The sequence below is a fragment of the Schistocerca cancellata genome, chromosome 1, assembly GCF_023864275.1.
Source record: "Schistocerca cancellata isolate TAMUIC-IGC-003103 chromosome 1, iqSchCanc2.1, whole genome shotgun sequence".
Classification (NCBI taxonomy): Eukaryota; Metazoa; Arthropoda; class Insecta; order Orthoptera; family Acrididae; genus Schistocerca; species Schistocerca cancellata.
This window is the reverse complement of record NC_064626.1, coordinates 986,275,897-986,296,585: the sequence shown is the minus strand read 5'-3', so window position 1 is coordinate 986,296,585 and position 20,689 is coordinate 986,275,897. Positions and strand designations below refer to the sequence as shown.

The following is a 20,689-nucleotide window of genomic DNA, read 5'->3' as shown; positions in this document are numbered from 1 at the left end:
ATTATAAAATTTACTGGACATTTACAATTCATTTGGAAGTTTAAGCCAGAATAAATTTGCTTTAGCAATATAATCAATGTAACATTGCTACACAAACAGCAAGGCTGTCATAAAATAATATTGTTAAACAAGTTCTCACTAATCAAAATTAAAGATATAAGCACAACCAAGACCATTCACAAACGATCAAAATGTTTCAACCATAGAACACTTACTGGAGACAGCAATTAGCTAATTACTACAGAGACAAAGAGACAAGCTAGTAGGAAAGGATTGGATGAAAGTTAATTTATTAGAATACTTAGAACACAGCAGAAAGAGAAAGATGGCAAACATGTAAACAACCAATATTAAGAAGTGTCCCCAAGCTAACAGCTCCAAATCTAATGAAATTTGGTGTGAAAGTTCTACATGGCTTCGATGGTTATATACCAAATTTCAGTTCAGTACCTACGGTGGTTGAACTCTTAGGGGATTTTAAAAAGAGGCTACTCACCTCCGCATCATGTACGAAGGTGCAAATGTGGCAACTTTGCTAGGCTTTTTTATAAGTTCTAGCAAACATTTGGTCATTTGCTTTAATATACATAGACAACTTTTTATGCTGAATCACATGATGACAAAAATTAGGTATTTAGCCTACCTAAATATAGATACAAGCCTCTAAAGTGGCTAAAAAATTCGCCGCACTATTCTGAGGGGCAGGTTTGCTGCTACTTTCCGCATGAGCCATGCGCGCCAAAACTTCAGATAGCTATTCCTACCAATGACATCTATATATCAATCAAATTTAATTGGCACTGGCTGCCCAGATGAAAAGATATGCATCTGCAAAGTTGGCTAAGATTTTCTACTTGCAAATTTTAGGGTATTTTGGGGAGACAATATCTCAACTGTGTCTTCTTCAATCCTTTTTTTCTTTCCACAGCTGGATAGAGCATCCTTTAAGCTCTCAAAGCTATATTGTTTAATTTATGGCTCTTGCATATTGATGAGTAAGAATGCCTATCAAAAGTAGGGAAAATGGATTACTTATAAATACAAAAATTAATAAAATTTGAAGTTTTAAATAAAAAATGTGCAATTGTAGTGTCCCCGTTATATGATTTTCCTGTGGTTTAGGGAAAGTAACTATGCTAATAAGAAGTGTTTTTACATTATTTTACAGTGTAGAATATAGATATAACAAAACTTCAGAAAGTGCCCTGAAGATTATAAAATCTAGAAAATCATAAGGGAATGCTATATTGCTTTAGAAGGTTTTAACCCTACAATGCATTGTCACTCAGTTTCCATTGGTATTTTAAAACAGCAATAGTTTTTTAAAGCTCTATCCTCATAGCAGTGATATACATTGCTGAATCACCACTTTCAGTTGTTGCTTTCATTAGGTTGGCAATTTTCAGTGTCAGTTTTTTGTGCAGTGTAATCTTTTATGTTGACACTGTACAATCTTAGTGTTGAGTACTGAGTGTTTGAATAATCAATTATTGTTGTAGCTGAAGGTTAGCACTAAAACAATATGTTTTGATAGCCTAATTTGTATATTTTATATAAAACAATACTGAATATTGTCTGAAGTCATCACATTCTATCATGGCAAAAATGAACTACAATCAGTTAACGAAATGTCACCAACTGACCAGAAGCTTATTCAGTGTAGGTCTGGGCTTTGTTTGACTGAAGACGCCCAAATGTGTTCATACCAGAATGCCTTGTTGACAACAAAATTTCAATTCCTGTGGAACTTCTGCAACCCATTTGGTAAAGAAAAACATTTAACCATGAAGGCTTTAACATCAGTAAACACTGCAATGGCTGACAGGTTGAAGTTACTGACTAGTGAAGTTTTTAAACCTGGTCAGAAAATCTGTACCAAAAGTACACATGAAATGCCCAAAAAGAATCATCCCACCAGGATAAGCAAGAATCATCATCCACTGAAGACACGGCTGTTGTTGATAATTGCTTTACTGCTAACACTTCATTATATCACTTGGAGAATCACTACTAAAGCTTCAATGGATCAGCAAAAGGTATTCAATGGGATATATAAAGTGCAAAGGTCTGAAAGCCCCAGGCAGTCTTACTAAAGTAATTTCCACAGCTGCTGGTGTGAGCCAAGTAGTTACTGCTCAGATACGAATGGAAGAGTGCCATATATGTAAAGGTATGGCCATCTTAATTGAACAACTACAGATTGAACTTCAGACTTCAAGCAATAACAGTAAAGTTCAAATTTTGACCCTGGCCCCAAATAGCTGCACTACTGAAAAAATGGCTAAAGAATTTACTGTTTCAACTAAGATGCTGAAGAAGGTTAGGAAACTAAAGATGGAAGATGGGATTTTGGCAACATGTGCAAACTGAAAAGGGAAAAAGCTCAGTGATGAAGCAAAACAAAATGTCCTCACACTCTTTGAAGATGAGTTTTCTCGTTTATGCCCAGACAAAAAGGACTGTGTTGCACTAAGAATAAATGGGGAAAGATCCAAGGAAAAATATCTGCTCCTTTGTTGTTGTTGTTGTTGTTGTTGTTGTTGTCGTTGTCTTCAGTCCTGAGACTGGTTTGATGTAGCTCTCCATGCTACCCTATCCTGTGCAAGCTGCTTCATCTCCCAGTACTTACTGCAACCTACATCCTTCTGAATCTGCTTAGTGTATTCATCTCTTGGTCTCCCTCTACGATTTTTACCCTCCACGCTGTCCTCCAATACTAAGTTGGTGATCCCTTGATGCCTCAGAACATGTCCTACCAACCGATCCCTTCTTGTCAAGTTGTGCCACAAACTCCTCTTCTCCCCAATTCTATTCAATACCTCATCATTAGTTATGTGATCTACCCATCTAATCTTCAGCATTCTTCTGTAGCACCACATTTCGAAAGCTTCTATTCTCTTCTTGTTCAAACTATTTATTGTCCATGTTTCACTTCCATACAAATACTTTTAGAAACGACTTCCTGACACTTAGATCTATACTCGATGTTGACAAATTTCTCTTCTTCAGAAACGCTTTCCTTGCCATTGCCAGTCTACATTTTATATAAACAGGAGACCCAGTTTCAAATCCCGATCCGATGCCAATTTTTAACTTTACCATACATTTAAATCAAATGCCCACTTGCAGCCAATGTCCAATTCCTTTGTGTCTATATTCTTATTGTACTCTGATGTATAAATTCATAAGAAATCTTAACATGCAGTATTATGTATTTTATTTTAAATTTTTCTAAAAGGGTTTTTACCCAAACAGTGACTGTCAAGTTGTGCTTTAAGTATCGTTTGAAGTAACAGCTCTGGAGAAAATGGGACCATTTATAGTACTGAGGGTTTTGTACCTGTTATCCTTGTGTGAAAGAATTCTAAGGTATGGCTTACCATGTGAAATATCTGTTTTAACAGTACAGGCCCTGGTAGTAAGAATTAACGGCACTGTTGTAACCGTGATTAGCAATGTGAATAAATGATGCCTAAACCTTTCCTTGGTCTCTCCTCTATAGGTGCCTTATGCAATAGCCACATCTAACGCAACGAAAGTTAAATAAATGCTATACTTAACCAACTGATGGTTTAAAAAGTGTATTTCTTTTTTTTTGTATTACAAAGTACTAAAATACATTATGTAATTTTGTTTGGTTTCTATAAATCTTGTTAAGTTTTATAGGGGAGTTTTTTTCTTTCCTGTCCTAACAACAATTTGGGGAGGGTTTCTATCTTTTGTATGGGAAGGGAGTGAAGCACTAGAAGGTTTCCGATCCTAGTAGTGTAACTTTTAATAGGTAACTACTTTTAATTGGTAATTGGTAACAAGATTGGAAAGATATAGTTTGATTTACTGCACTAGCCTTAAATTTAGACATTTTAAGATTGAACAATCATTATAAATCTCTCACAGACAAACTTGACCAGAGTATTATCAAAGATTATACACAACTGCTGTATTTCATGGGACAAATGAGCTATCTGTTTTACTTGTTTTCTTAATTACCCATATGATCCCTTTTGCAACATGCAATGATGGGGGGGGGGGGGATTGAAAACATAATGAAACTGGATTGATAAAATATCTACTCATCAACCAGTGGCAGTTGTAAACATACATAAAGGTTAAGTAAATATACAAGCTTTCAGAGCCAGTGGGTCCTGGTCCTCCTCCTCCTCAAAGAAGGGTTGAAGTGGAAGAGAAAGGGAAAGGATAAGGGATAAAGGGGAAGGATAAGGGAAAGTACTGGCGAGGTTTGAGAACCGGGATAATTCACAAAAATAGTCCAGAACCCAGGGTCAGGGAAGACTTACCGGATGGAATAAGTTGCCCAGCACCCCATGTTAGTGGAGACTTTCTGGGTTAACCTAGGTTCTGAGTAATTTCTTCAGACTGTCCCCATTTCCTGATCCTCACCAGTCCTTTTCCATCATCCTCCCTTTCTCCTCCTCCAGCCATTCTGCCAGAAGGAGCCACTGCTTTTGAAAGCTTACACATTCACTTAATCTTTATCTGTTTTTTCTCTTGCAGCCGCTTGGTGAGTTGAATTATACAGATATACATTTTTGTATGTAAAACATACAGACTTATGTTGATTTGGGAAAGAAGTATTACACCCTAGTGTACTAAGTACTCAAAAAGAAAGGACATACTAGACAACTGTCCATCAGTTGTATTGTTAGTAACTGAAGTTGTTTTCACATCTATTTATTACTTATCAAATATGGTTGAGTAGTTTGACGCATTTTTGTTTAATAGGACGGGAGGTGAGATCGGTAATAATTTCAAAAAAGGATACCATTTAATTAATGTGAAGATGTATAAATAAATAAACATACATACATATGTACAGGGAGACAATTATTGAACTATAGTCATAACTTCTGAACGGTTTGCGTTAGGATGTTCAAATTGCACAGTCAGCCGTGAGGCATGATGGGAATTAGTATACGCATACCCACACACCTTGTTGTTGTCGGCCATTTGCACATGAAAATGTCATGGTACAATGTGCCTGAGCATATAGCGCTTGTGAAGAGTTAATCCACGAGCAATAACAGCCCACCAAGGCTCAAAGGAAGTTTGCGACAGAGTTCAAGCTGAAGATAACCAGTCCAACTCTCAACAATCACGAATTTGATTCACAAGCTTGAGAGAATGGGTAATGTTCATGATATGATGACAGTGTTGGCAATGTCTGTCAATCAAGAAGGGTGAAATGCATGAAAACATTGAGAAGACATGTGCTGTGTTTCAAACCAGCCACAGGAAATCGATCAGATAAGCTGCACAATAGGTGGGAATCAACCACGAAATACTGCTACAAATTATTGTTGAAGACCTGCATCTCTTCCCATACAAAATTCAAACCCATCACCATTAAGCGCCAGTGCCATGCAACAACAGTTGTTCATCGCCAACACTATTGTGCACAGAATTGACAAACAGGACTTTGATGTGAATATAGTTTGATTTAGTGATGAAGCATGTTTTCATTTGGATGGGTTTGTCAATAAGCAAAACTGACCTGACAAAGGGAGTGAGAAACCCTCAATGGGTGACTGTGTGGTGTGCAATGCCCAGTCATATAAAATAATTGGTGTAATATACCTTGATGGCACGGTGACTATCGAACAGTACATTAAGGTTTTGGAAAATTATTTCATCCCCATTATCCAAAGTGACCCTGAATTTGACAATATGTAGTTCATGCAAGGCGGAGCTTGACCCCATCGAAGCAGGAGTGTGTTTAATGTCCTGAAGGAGCACTCTGAGGACTTCATTATGGGCCTGGCGTAGCCAGAGGCCACTGGCATGGGCCTCTATTTGCCGCCATATTCTCCGGTTCTGAACACATATGACTTTTTTTGTGGAGCTATATTAAAGACAAGGTAAACAACAATAATTCCAAAATCATTGCTGAGCTGAAACAGCCATTTAGGTCATCGACAACATCAATGTTCTGACACTTCAGCAGATCTTGCAGAATTTCTCTATTCATCTGTGAAACATCATCGCGATTGATGGCAGGCATATCGAACACATCATAACCTAAATCTGAATACCTGTAGTAGCTTTTCCATGTTGATTAAAGTGCATGCATGCTGCAGTTTGTAAGTAACTTACGTTTTTTTATATAGTTCAATAACTGTCAACTGTAGTTGTGTGTATTGGTGAAGCTGAGTAGAAAGGTCATTCTGAGGGTTAGAACTATATTATGTATGAGGATTTATTATGGAACATGTGCTGTTATAGTTGTTCTACTTGTCTGCCCGAGATGTTTCATTTGGCCTCCACATGGTGATGGGAACTGTAGTGCTGCACTGGACATCATCATGTCCAGCGAAGAGAGTGGAGCGACATGCACCTCCAAGGGATACCAATGAACATAATATATTGTAATGATGTCAATATATACACAGAATCTTTTGTAACAACATTTTTTATTTTAAATGGTGGAATGTCAAAGTTGGAACTTTATGTCAGCCTAACAAATATATACGCTAATTGCTAATCTCTTGTCTGATGTACAGTCAATGTGTAATCAAGTCCAACTGTAACTCCAAGTTGCCAGAATATCAATTAAGTAGTAATGCCCCTGAATCAATAGAGATTATTTTATCTGAAGAGGGTTTTGAGGCTATTACAAGGCAGATCTATAGCTTATTTGTAGCATGCATACTGACCAAATTCTCACAAGCAGCAAATAGGGACAGTTTTCAATGCAGCATGGAAAATTAAGAATATGCTTGGCTCAGCCAAAGGCAGGATAGGACTACTATGATGGGCATTCACGGTACTGAGTGTGAATGTGGGATACAATACATCGAACAGACACAGTGACATCTCCCAGTACCATAAACAACACACCATAGTCACTCTACTAGGGCAGACACGCAAGTCCATGGTAGCAGAGCATAGCCCCAACGAGGTACACACCTGTTATTTCTGAACAAACCAAGGATCAATACAGAACCATTGGATTCAGGGGGTCTGTTGTGCAGTAGAGTAATCTAATACACCAGTGCAGCTGATTTTAACTCTGTACTGTGTGGGTTTCTGCAGTCACAAGAATATGAAAGGAACACACTGTTTTTAAGGCATTGGTGTCTGCGGACAGGATAGATGGACACCAGGACTAAGCCCGCGCCAGGACCATGCGGTATCCCCACACCACCAGCACAGCATGCTCTTCCACAGGCGCAGTTGGCCCACCTACAGAAGTGTTCAGCAGTCGAGCAGTCATATTGATATGCAGAACATGGCATACTGACACTTCACTAAGATGATCAGTACAAAACTCATTGAAACTTGCAACAAGATGACACCACCACTTGCCTGATCACACAAGATTATTTTACCACTACAATAGGCTAAGAAAGATGTCTAATTACAGATAATGTGTAATGCTGGAATTTGTATACTGGAAACTTAGCATGTAATCTTGTGTGGAAGGGAGCATTGATGTTACATATTGCAAATAGTTGATCATTTTGTGAAGTGTGACAACTAAAGTCGAGTTAGCCTAGGAAAAACCCATGAGAGAAGCTCTGTTGCTAGCTTTCAGCTGGGTAGTGAGTGCTAACAACTGCAGGCAAAAGCAATAGTCATCTACATATCTGTGGTAACACTGAGGCATTGCCACAGAGATGTCTACAGCATTGCATAACACAACTGGCGGAGGTAGGCAAACAAAGCTGCGAAGACCAGCCCATTGCAACTGTCTGGGTTGTTCTTAGGCTGACACAGCTACATGTTACAATAAGTGATATGTTTGCATGGCTATGTACTAGAGCGAAGGAGGATAGTGCGTGAGAATGAGTATGTACATAGTTTCGTAATGCTGTAGGATGCTTCGCGAATCCCCACTCCTATTCTTATGAAATGGAGTAACACAGCTTCTGAATTGTCATGTAAATGTATGGACTGTGTTTTATGGACCAGCTTTGCCTAGAAGCTCAGTAGGGCAGCATAGGAAATGCTACATGAAGCAATGAGGAAACTCTAAAAAGCAGACTAAAGTGTGACTGGTATGGACAAGAGCAACCAGTGGCATCAAGTGTAGTAACATATCACATATACTAGTGTCCGAGCAATAGAGATACCTGTCATTTGTAATTGTGTCTGGCCCAAGAAGGTAGAACAGTGAAGATAGTGTAAATACAAATATGGGAACAAAGATTACCTACATACATAAATACAGTAGCTAACTTGGAAGTTTTGCTCCAGACTAGTATTTTGTAAAATATGAACCGTAGAAGCAGCTTCTCTGTTGCACCTACTTTATCCATTCAAGAAGTCAGTGGACTGAATTACTCCAGAAAGGGAGGGCAGTAGTGGTACAAGCACAAGACAGGGACCAATGCCAAAATCCAAATATTTGCCAACACCCCCGAGCTCATCAATTATGCCATGCAAGCAGCTCTGCAATCACAATTCAGCTGGTGAGACAATAACCAGCATTTTGACACACTTGCTTGGTACTTGGCAGACTGCGTGTGTGACCTCAACACAAGACCTGCACCAACGCATAAAAAGCTGTATGGCCAGCTCAACACAGCTGGACTTGGAATCAGCATCTCCTGTGTGTTGCTGTTGGCTGCTGCCACGCAGCCCCAAACTTTCCTCCTGCTGTAGGCTGCTACCCCGAAGAGTCACATCTATTGCCAGCAAGCCATCCCACCTGACGCAGCACTGCTGAGGTAAACCCACCAAGTGACACCTTTGTGCTACTCGGGCAGCACCTAGGGCCATCTTCGTGACATCGCTTCCCAACACTGTGGGCCATGGGATCAACACACTTATGGGACCTGGACAACATCATGCGTCTACACTGAACGAGGGCACACTCTTGTAACTGCTGTAGCTTGTTGGAGTAGTACATTCCATTGCATTCGGTGACTCCACGTATGAGATGCATATTGGCCAACTATTCATCAGTAAACTTATCCATACTGTTGTGTATCAATGTACAATTCACACAGACAAAAACGATCCTGAGACAGAACAGAGCAGTCCAATACAAGTTTAAAAACAAAGAGTAAAGTGAGCATTAATATTGTTAACAGCAAGTAAAGTTAATTAATGAAGGTAGTATGTTTCCAAGAAAGAAACACACAGCACATACCACCAACATTTGCACTATTATGCACACTTTTTCAGCACAATACAGATACAAAGATGGATGGGGGTATGAAATCAAAAGGAATACAGCACTCTAATGAGCTGCTGGAGACCACTGGTCCCCTATAGCAAAGTACACAGAAAATATCCCTGAACAACAAATGATGTCAGGTTCTGGTTCCCCCTTGTATATGAATGTTTCTGCTGCACATTTTACAATTTGGTTGCTTCAGCACACATGATAAACACAAACCTGTTGCAGTGTGCCCGCTAATTGAAAATAATTAAGAACTGTGAACCAACACATGCTCACATGTTTGCATAATAATATGTTACAACTGTATTTGTTATGACATATGTTTTGGTTAGGTTTTAAGTTTTCCACAAAACTAATACATATTTATCACAAACATTTACCTTAATACTTACATTTTCTGCATGCTGAACTAGGTTGTATACTACTTTACAATGTGCCACACCTCACATTACCATCCAAGGTTTGAACAACACTGTACTTTGCTAGGTATCTTAATACTGCTAGCTGTATGATTCTCACTAATCTTATTGAGAACATTTTCTGGAGCTTGCAGTTGAACTTGACATTGAACTCACACATAGCAGTAATTGTTGGCTTATAGCAATAATTGTTGGCTTAGATACAACAATGAGTGACTTTCTTCCTACAGTGTCTTAACAGAGGGGGAAGTTTTTCTCGTGCACTATGAGGCAACAGATGGTACTCTTATACATGAAATACATTCTTAGCAGTAGATTACGAAAACTGAGACTGAAAAGTTCATGGTGCATGAGATGAAATGGTTATCAGGGTGCAGTTCAGTAATAACCTCAATTTTATTACTTCATCTGTGTTTGCTTTACAATTTCAATAAATAAATTCAAATAAATAAGGTTTTTAGTTTATAACAAGCATTTAGAGGGCCACCAGAGTGAATAATGTGTGGCAAAAAGTTGAATGTCAATATTATAATCAATTACGTAGGCAAAGCTGTTTCTAACATTGTGCAGTCATATGAAGTGTTATACATATGGTATGAAAAGCTATTGTAAGGTAGCTACAATTTACACCAGGAAAGGGATATTTTTACTTCTACACTGTGGATAGTTACATGTAACAATAAAATTTATTCATTCTTCAGAACAGGTCAAGTTCGGTGAAAACTGAAGGATGCAGATTAGACAAGCTGAAAATGTCCTCCATTTTAAGTGAGTACTGACTTATGCTGATTTGTCAAAGATCTGTTTCAGCCACAGAGTATAGAGAATCATCCCCAGCTTTGCATGGCCAGAAAGATTTATGTAGTAGAAACCCCAGAGTTGTAGCCATGTCACAGCAACAGCAAGATGTGTTTCTATTTGCTTTAGCGAAGTCTCAATAACAGCATAAATATGTAGCAGACAAAGACTATTGTGTCGGAGGGGAGGGGACACAACTGATTTTGTATCATAGACATTTAATTGTCGGTGTCTGCGTGGGAGGACAGCCTAGGTATATTCAGCTGGCTGCCAAAGTTCAGTTATGTAAACACAAAACCAATAACAAGTTTTCAATGCAAGTACTGCAGTCAAATACAAATACAGGATGTATTTATGGACAACAACAACAACAAAAGTTCCTGCATTTTTCCCAAGGTGAAAGCACTTTCATCATGTTAAGTGACCATATACTTTCCCTTGGAGCTCTAAATTCTTTTAATGGTAGAGCTTTATGCACCAGCATAGAACTTTACAGCACTTTAGAAAATGAAATAAAGTAGAAACTAACATATTTTGGAAATATATTTGATGCACAGCAACATGCACACTGATTATTCTCGTACTCCAAGAGTATAAATACAAATTCCACCAAATACAGCATGGTAGCTTCTGAAGCAGTGAAATCAAGATTGCATTGCGTGATGCACTCGGGTCAGCCAATCATAGCTCACGTCATGTGATCTTGCCAGCCAATGACATCCAATATTCAGAGCATAGGTAGTGACACTGTCAGTCAAAGTGACATCATTTACGTAGTGCAAGTACACAAATAGGAAAATTTAATGATTTAAACTAATGTACATACAATACAGCTACAAGAAAAGCTAAGATTTCTTATACAATACTGTTTTCTTTTTGTTGTGTGTGTGTGTGTGTGTGTGTGTGTGTGTGTGTGTGTGTGTGTGTTTTACCCTTTAAGATACATCAAACAAATTTGCCAGTACAATTTCAAATAATGGCATAAATGGCTGGACTTCTGGATCCAAAATTTCTGTATGTGGCTGGTCCTCAAAGTGTTTAGTTTTGAATGAGAGGCAAATGCCCACAATTTAAGAAATTCATTGGACATTCTTACACATAACATAATTCATACTGCGTAAAAGGAAATTTACTTCGAAAGTAATGCTTCTCAAACCGAGACTGTAATATTTTCCCACGACCTGTTAGAAACAAACAGTTGAGATGCCATGCTCATCGAAAACAGTCTGTCGTTATGAAGCATTGCACAATTTTAATCTGATTCTGCAGTAGTGGGCTAAAGTAAAATTCTTTGTTAGAGTATCACTTCTTACCACTCAAAATAAAAATGTAATGGAAATTAAAACAATGAAAAATTCCCAAAATTCTAAAAAAACTCCCATGTTATTCCCAGATTTCCTGGAGCTTATACACTCTGAAACCATGAAACGTGGTAAACTATGTTTGTATAGTAGAAGATGCTGTACAACTGAATCACAATTGCTGACTCAACACTTTGTACAACAATGTGAAGAAATTTAAAGAGTGAAAGTTATGGATGAAAAATTACAAACACCCTCAAAATATGCTCAATTCTGAAGTTTTTTTTTTATTTTTTTTTATTTAAAAAGGCAAGGTTAACATTTAACAGCAGGAGGAGTAATGCATTGTTAACAACTACATTAAAAGTTTCTGTGGCACAAGTAATGACATATTCAAATACTAGCTCACCGAGTATCGTGATTACTTTCTATCAGCTGCTGATATAAGACACACTAAAATTACAGACCATGAAACTGATAACAAAAATCTAGAACAGGGCAGTGCCCTAATGAGTGTGTGTTGTGGAACAATGTTGGCAGCACTTGCCTATGAGTTATGATGGAAACACAAAGATTTGTACCAACAGAAGATTGTACCTAATGAGAGGGCAGCAAGACGTGTGTCGGGGCAACGAGTTGAAATTATTTTGTTGAATTCTCAAGTGAATATGAGCACAAAATGTATTTGGAAAAACAAAAGACATAATCCAAAAACAGGTAAGACTATCACACAGCTGAAATTAGCTACTTCAAATGCTCAATAACTGTAGCAGATTTTTCTTTAATACATCACATTTGCTGGATTCAACAACTCTCAACAAAACTATACCAACATAGATACTCTACACCTTTTACTACACCACGGATCACTAAGCGAATGAATATGCAAATAAATAAAGTAAAATGTAAAATTTGTGGAAAAGACCATTTATAGCAATCTTGTGATCCATCACAGCTACATAATCTGCTAAGAATATGAGTCATCAATTTTGACAATAAAAATTCACTCTCTTTTGTGCCCCTCGTTGATTACCTGAAACTAACCTCCCATTGACTATGCAAAACTGGTACACTGCCAATCTATGTACCACAGAGGAAAAGTGGCCAGGCTCTCACTGCCTTCACTCTACACCTCAGTCCACAACTTTTATGTTACTGGAAGCATATTCATAGTTTCTAGAGTTTTCACTCAAAAGCAGAGCATTAAAATGTCATTTCATGGATAGGAGACCCACTGAACCACATTTGTAATCAGTCTATGGCAAAGTATACTTCCTGCGATTGTTTTGAAACAACACATATGTATACTAGTAACTCAAATCAGTACAAGACTTCTCAAAACTGGTCATCTTAAATAGTAAACTGAAGTTCTTAAAAGTTTTATTAACTGGTTGCCTACAAATAGTCTCGCACTCAATTTTAAAAAGACACAACATACTCAGTTCTGCACATCTAGGTGTACTACACCAATGATATATGCATCACATTTCGAGCAAATAATAAATGGGGTGGAAGCTTCAAAATTTTTAGGAGTCCATATTTATGAGAATTTAAAAGAAAAAAAAAAAGAAAAAGAAACATTTTGGAACTCCTAAAACAACTTAGTTCAGCCACACTTGTGCTTAAATTCATTGTAAATCTTGGGGAGAAACAAATCAGTAAGCTGACATATTTTGCACATCTTCATTTGGAGATGTCTTGCAGAATAATGTTCCGGGGTAACTTATCTTTAAGAAAGAAAGTCTTCATTGTGCAAAAATGTGCTAAAACAGTAATATGTGGTGCTCACCCATGATCATCTTATAAACACCCGTTTAAGAAACTTCCTGGTAGATTAAAACCGTGTGCCAGACCGAGACTCAAACTCGGGACCTTTGCCTTTCGCGGGCAAGTGCTCTACCAACTGAGCTACCCAAGCACAACTCACGCCCCATCCTCACAGCTTCACAGGAGAGCTTCTGTAAAGTTTGGAAGGTAGGAGATGAGGTACTGGCAGAAGTGAAGCTGTGACGATGGGGCGTGAGTCTTGCTTGGGTAGCTCAGTTGGTAGAGCACTTGCCTGCAAACGGCAAAGGTCCCGAGATCGAGTCTCGGCCCAGCACGCAATTTTAATCTGCCACGAAGTTTCGTATCAGCTCACACTCCACTGCAGAGTGAAAATCTCAACCTGTTTAAGTAGTTGCATTCTCACAAATGCTTCACAGTATATTTATTCCCTCAAGAAGTTTTTGTAAATAATCCACTACAATTCAGAAGAGACAATGATGTTGATAATTACAACACCAGAAGGAAAAATGACACTCATTACTTCACGTTAAGGTTGTCTTTGGCACAAATAGGGATGCACAATGCTGCAACAAATTTTTTTTTTATCACATTCCCAGTGATGCAAAATGTCCGGCAGATAGGAAAGTAAAATTTGAAAATAAACTGAGAATGTTTCTGCTTGACAACTACTATTATTACATAGGAAAATTTTTATTACTGTAATGTGTAAAGGCTGGCAGATAGGAATTACGAACTCACATCTGTATATCTGTTTTTCCTTTTGTAATTTAAATAACAACAGAAATAATCAGAATGTAACTGCACAAACAAATTAATTTGTGATGTAAATGTAAAATGACCTGTTCCACATCATTATGATCTATTGTACAAAAAGGATCATGGAACATATAACTAACCAACCATCTCTAAACAATGATTAAAACAACTGAAAGAAGTTACGACCTATCTGCAATAGCAGCCCAATGAATACATCCTAAGATCACAGGTCCAATATGCAAACTACTGTTCTCCACGAGTTAATCCAACTGCTAATAAAAAGTTGATTCTAATTAATATTAAACTCTACAAGGGGTCAATTAAGAAAAGTCAAATGTTAACGTATTATTGGAGCAATCTAAATTTAGGATATTAAAACATATGAAGTTTGAGTGATCATTTCCTACATCCATCAGAGGCACATTTTTCAAATGGATAATATAAAGGAGACAAAATATTTTAACAAAATTTCTTCACTTATGAAATTAATTTTAAAGACCTGTTTGGTCATACAACTTTGCAAGGAAAATACATTGCCTGTACAAATTTCTGTACACCTTACATTTAGTAGCTAACTGAAAACATGCCAATGTTTACATTGTGATAACAGTATGCATCATAAAAATGTGATCTACACTCATATTGTACATTACAACAAACTCCGAAGCAGACAATTTTCTTCTGTTGGCTATGACAGTTCTTTTGGATTACTATATAGTGTCCCACAGAGAAATTTCTTTTTTTTTTTAATTACTTACACATTTGCACCGCAATAAAACATGAACGGTGACAGTTAAATGGCCACCCATCGAAGGCTACAAATAAGTTTTACATGGATAAGAGTGAGCATAGAAACCAAGTTAAAATACAATGAAACCAGAAGAAAAAAATTTTATGACTTAAGTTCCAAGCACAAACATCAAAGATTATGAAGACACCAAGTGGCACTACACATACAAAGCCAAATTCTATAGTGGTTTCAGAGATGACATACATTTCTCAAAGTCTTGTCTCTGTAAAATGATAGTATGCCACATTTAAGCTTTAATGTGATGGTCTATTAACACTTTACTACTGTTGTGTGGCCACCTGCAGTCGCAGCAGGCATCTCTACACAGTCACTCACTATCTCTGTTAACACATGACAGCACCACGTAACTTACAGCACTATTAACTTTTTGATTGAACATCCTTAAGAACATTTCAAAATTCTTAAGCACTAATTTCATTGTTAGCACGTGAGTTAGCAAATAAACATATGCTGCACCCAATAATTCAGCAAACAGAAACAAGGTTATTGAACTCTGTAGATACAGCCTATCAATAGACGTCTACAGAAATTAATCCAAGAGGCAACAAAATTACAAAAATGCCTTTTTTTTTTAAGCTTTTATAGTTGAGTCTGTGAATATGTTGTGCCCCAAGAAATAAATTTGGCAGACGGATCTGCTCCACACAAACGGTTCCTACTATCACCAAGGAATGTAGATCTGATGATCTCTTTAGTAGATTGAAACCGACCATCCACAAATAAAAAGTAGCCTCTTATAAACAACCACAACTGTGTTTACTATATAAATTTATTTAATTAGAATAAAATCTGCCATTCAGTAATGAATGGTTAATCCCTAGTAACACTATGCATCTCAAAAAGATTACAATTAAATATATTTCAACCATCATCACAGCTTACAAAATTCTTTAATTTTAAGTAGAGTCAAACGACTGGTGCAAATTTTAGTGTCCCAGACAGAATACAACAAAGATTATGCTTACTTTGACAGGTCACTTAGTGTATTGCAAATGTTAGGTTACCTTTTCTATCCTAAAATATACTAGACACTACCATCATATCATTGAACCGTTTCGAAATTTTCGGATGTAAACATTACAATCCCAAGAGAAAAAAATATTTATTTTGACCCAATTTTCACAAGAAAAAATAATGAAAATTTGAAGAAGATAGTATGGCATGTTCTTTAACATCAAGAAATTGTGTGTGACCTAAATTAAAATAAACAAACATTAAAGAAATATGTTTCACCTTTTAATGCATCCTATGAATGGCTATTTCCTTAGAGATTTCTTAATTGCACACTTACATTCTTCTGAATGTACAAATACTAGACATCTGCTTTGTCTAGTGATGTAATAATTATACTGCTACCTACCCTTACATGCATAGAACTAAGCAAACAGAACACTAAGGATACTTTGTGTGTATATTATTCTGTAGGACATAGGGAGTCAAGACAGGTTGATCTGTAGCCTAGCCAATGGATAGGTTAGAAGATGACAGTTTTTTGTGCGCCAATGAAGCAGCTTCACAGGTTCCAGGTAATCCATTTAATTTTGTGATAAAATTTTAAGCACAGCAAAAGTTAAACAAAGCAATTCCCACCCCACATCTATTGACAACCTACCTGCACTGACATAGGTATCCTGAAACACTTAGGAGCCTTTTCACTGAAAAATTTTAACTCTATAGTTTGGAAGATGATGTTAAGACAGCTTTCTCAATAATTACATGTGTTACATATTTAATTACCTATAAGGTGCATCAATTAGGTGTCAAATTTACAACTGTGTGGACAAATCTCTCTTTAAAGAATGAAAGCAAACTGCAGGCAGTGTTCCAGGCACAAAAGTCAGCTTAACACACAAGCTACTCCATCACAATAAAATTATATCAACTATAGTACTGCAAATTAAAGGAAAGAGCTTTTTTATCACTTGTGATAAACTGATCTAGCATACTAATCAGTGAAACAGTCTTCTAATTTACTAACTACAACATAGTTTCTGTATACGTACGTTATTGCACCTCTACACAATCAAACGTGCGATTTTAATTCTTCATCGATTATTCCTCATCGTCTCGTTGAACTACAGACGTGTCAACAGCCTGGAACAAGACATATACCTTTCGACACACTGAATGGAGAACTAACATATGTTATACACAAACTGAACTACACCTTGTGTCAACAAATATACCACTATTGCCGGGGAAACTTGTGCTACATTCTCTATTTGGCGAGCATATACTATATTTATGAAAAGGAGTTACAAAAGAGTTGCAACAAGTATAAAAAAGATTTTTTTACATCTTGTTCGACTAACATTCCTCTTCCGGACTTCCGGCAGGTATTCTTAGGAGTATCCCACACTACGCCTTTCTTTCTTACGGCAAGTAATAACTATACCACAACCCTCATCTCTCCAATGTCAGCATTTACTCCACCTATTAAAAAACACTCTCCAAAATTAATTTATTAAACGTATCGCTACAAGATAAGAACGTTTAAAACTTAACAAAAGTTCAATTACGGCGCAATGAATTTTTACTCCAACAAAATTTTCTTAACATAATACGAAATTTTGTCTTCTATGAAATTGAGACATCCTAGAACGATTGCTATCACTTTCATCACCAAAGATCACATTTGTTCTTCGAACATGGCCACGATAAATTTATCTATTCGACTGCTAACTCAGACTAAACAAATTTTAGTCTTTAATACCATAAAAAGTATCTCTTATCTAGTATCTTACGAATGTCAGTATGTTACTATGAACAATATCCTAAATAAATAATGATAAAAAATACGGAGTAAATATCGTAAGGTTACAGATAAACATATCTGAATACCAAAATCTTCTACGTAAATAAACACTCATCTGGTAAAATTACATCAATGACTAACTAACGATCAATGTAATGAGGGGTATTACACGCATAAACAAGTTCAGCATACCAGTTAACCATGAACTAAGGAGATCTGCGAGTTTATTTAAGTATTCAAAACAAAACAAATATCAAAATGTGACACCTCATCCTCACATTACCTCATCAAACATGCAGATTACTCTACCACTGTGTTAGCACTTCTTCCACACGATAACCATTTGTCGACTTCTGTTACACCTCGATGTTGTTTGTAGGTAACAAAGATCTTAACAGAAAACATATAACATTTTCATCCGGCTTCGTCAACGAATACATGGTTCACACATAGATGACACAAAACAGGGAGATAGTTGTTATCACTAAACATTCCACATTGACGCAAAAATGTTCAGTCCTCATCACTAAAGTCACTTAAAACCAAGTAGTTAGTTAATTGTCGCATAATTTCTATAACATAAAATGATGAATCACTCACGGGTGTGAGGCCAGGTTCACATATGCATCTCAAGTGACGCTATAGCTAATGGCATACTGCAGTGGCACTGCCACAAAAAGTTGACTCGGTTGTACTTCGCGACGCCACTTGGCTTCCACCACTGCTCCCTGGTGACTGTATTCCGAAACACGAGCATTCTGTCACGTTTATCGTGAAGTAATTGCTGCTGTAGTCCATTCGATTTCAGCGTGTTTTCATTTTATTACTGAAAAAAGTAAAAAAAAATTGGTCAGCAGATACACTTTCGCAGCTTCTGAAACTACAAGAACAACAACAACGGAAACTACTGTTAAATTTTACGTGGCAATGTGTATGTGGAACGCCTGGTGTACCCCAAAATACTGAAAGATTTTTGGGATGAATAAATAAATAAATTTATTTTGTAACCAAAAAAGCGAGTCGTATAAATCTCGTGCTTTCTGAGACCAAACACTGTTTAAATTGTAGATTATGTGCGGGAAATAACACCCGTGTGTGATGTGCCCGTCGTTAAACTAAAAATTACTTATTTGAGTAGCTTACATCGACGAATACAATAATATTCTCAAACCTTGGAAGAGTGGCCTGTCTGCAGATGATATTTACATTCCATCTGTTTGTTAACTGGCCAAAGCAGACAGCATTTTCTCTTCGAGTGTTACTTCTTTTATAATTGTATTTGTGGCCCTGATTCATCCCTGGGTGAAATATATTTTCGGATCCAACATTTGAGTTTCGTCTTCCTTGTATTTAACTCTTGTCACAACTATAATGTCACAACCAGTGATCCTAGCGGGCTTGGCCTTCTACCGATTTCGCCCCTCGCTGGCGATCATTGTCTGGATAGCTTTGGAGGCACGCCGGTGGCGCTATCAGTGGGGACAAAAGCCGCGAAGCAGGAAGGTTTTGGCCAGTGAGTGTGTGGTGCGCACAGCGACTCATTCGGGGATGCTAGAGGTTTAGAGTTCTGGATGATACCCGAGAGAATGACTCGGCTCCTGTGACGTCACTGAGCATGGTTGACCTTCAAAGCGGTTTCCATGAGTGGGCGCGATATTTTGGAAAACCCACTTGGAGGTTATTTTACTGGTTTGACGCTAGTGAAGGCAGTCCAGGTCTCTTGCAAGCATAACGAGTGGAAGGACGGCGGCCATCCCGCCAAAGTTAAGTAACTTCTGCGTATGTCCTTACCTCTCGCTGTATGCAACCACCATTTATAATCAATAGCATCCGTTTAAAAGTCATTTTGTTAAAAACTGATAGTGGATTTTGTCTAACCGTAGCTTCCTCTGAAGTGACTGCCAATTGTCTTTTTTAATTCTATATTTTGCTGCCTACTGAGTGATAGTAGGTTCATAATTAATGGTAGCTATTTAAAGATCATTTAGTTAAAAAGCTGTGCAGGGAATTTTGCTAATTGCTTTTAAAATTCTGCACTTTTCGTGTATTGTTAATTGCTGGTGCCTCATTAGTGGCAGCTGTTTAAAAGTCATTTTTCGAAAGTCTGCTCGGTCAATTTTGCTGTTGACTGCTTTTTAAAGCTTGTCTGAGTTTAATAAAGACAAGTTATGTATTAAAGATGATGAACACTGAAGCAGTTGTGTGGGGACCCCAGTCTTTGAATTAGGGCAACCCGATCCCAAATCTTCCCACGTGAATTCCCAGTTATCCACCAGTACTACAACGTTAATGCCTTCCTATATGGTTTAGTTGATGCCAGACTGAAAGCTGTGCAACTATATGGAATTTGTGGCATACTGTGTGAATGGTAACTCACTGTGCCTCTATAGAAAACCGCAAACAGTGGCATCACATTAGTTATGTTTGTGAACAATTTTACATCGTCTCGTTGTCTCTGTAGAGCTGTACCAAAGGAGTAAGGAGAGGATTTTGTTTGGTGGCCAGTATACACTTTCTATAACACAAACTGCATGCACAGATTAACTGGTTTCTTTATTAACAAGAATGGAAAGTTTACTTAACTCCAGATATTCGTCTTGGTACAAGGTCAGCTGTATAGTCTAAATTAGCCTCCCTACTGGTGAATTTCGAAGTCCGTTCTGTTCACAATTAAGGTTGCTAAAGTGCTATCTGTCTCGGAGTTAGTGGCAGAGCTAACTGCTACTGCGATTCCCACTGTGCTGCGACGGATGACACTGGAACTTCTCGGTTCTCCCGATCGTACCCTGCCATCTGGCTTCCGAGGCAATAGGAACATCTTCCAGAAAACTGCTGCCAGGGCACATGTCCAGGCCTGAGGATGGGTGCTGGGGGCGATGACGGTAATGGCGACAGCTATGGCGATGGTGGGTCCAG

The 20,689-nt window shown here is 37.6% G+C and overlaps 1 protein-coding gene across 4 annotated transcripts in view; it reads right to left on the bottom strand.

Moving 5' to 3' along the window:
• LOC126088528 (large proline-rich protein BAG6-like) overlaps positions 1-18,180 on the bottom strand; it is a 252,186-nt gene extending 234,006 nt beyond the window's left edge. For 2 of the 4 annotated variants that reach the window (XM_049906697.1, XM_049906721.1), the window contains exons 1-2: positions 18,057-18,180; positions 17,022-17,112 (exon numbers count right to left, since the gene is read on the bottom strand). The gene's annotated coding sequence lies outside the window, so the exon portion shown is untranslated. The other 2 variants (XM_049906715.1, XM_049906706.1) reach the window with 2 other exon arrangements.
• Positions 18,181-20,689: the final 2,509 nt, after the last annotated feature.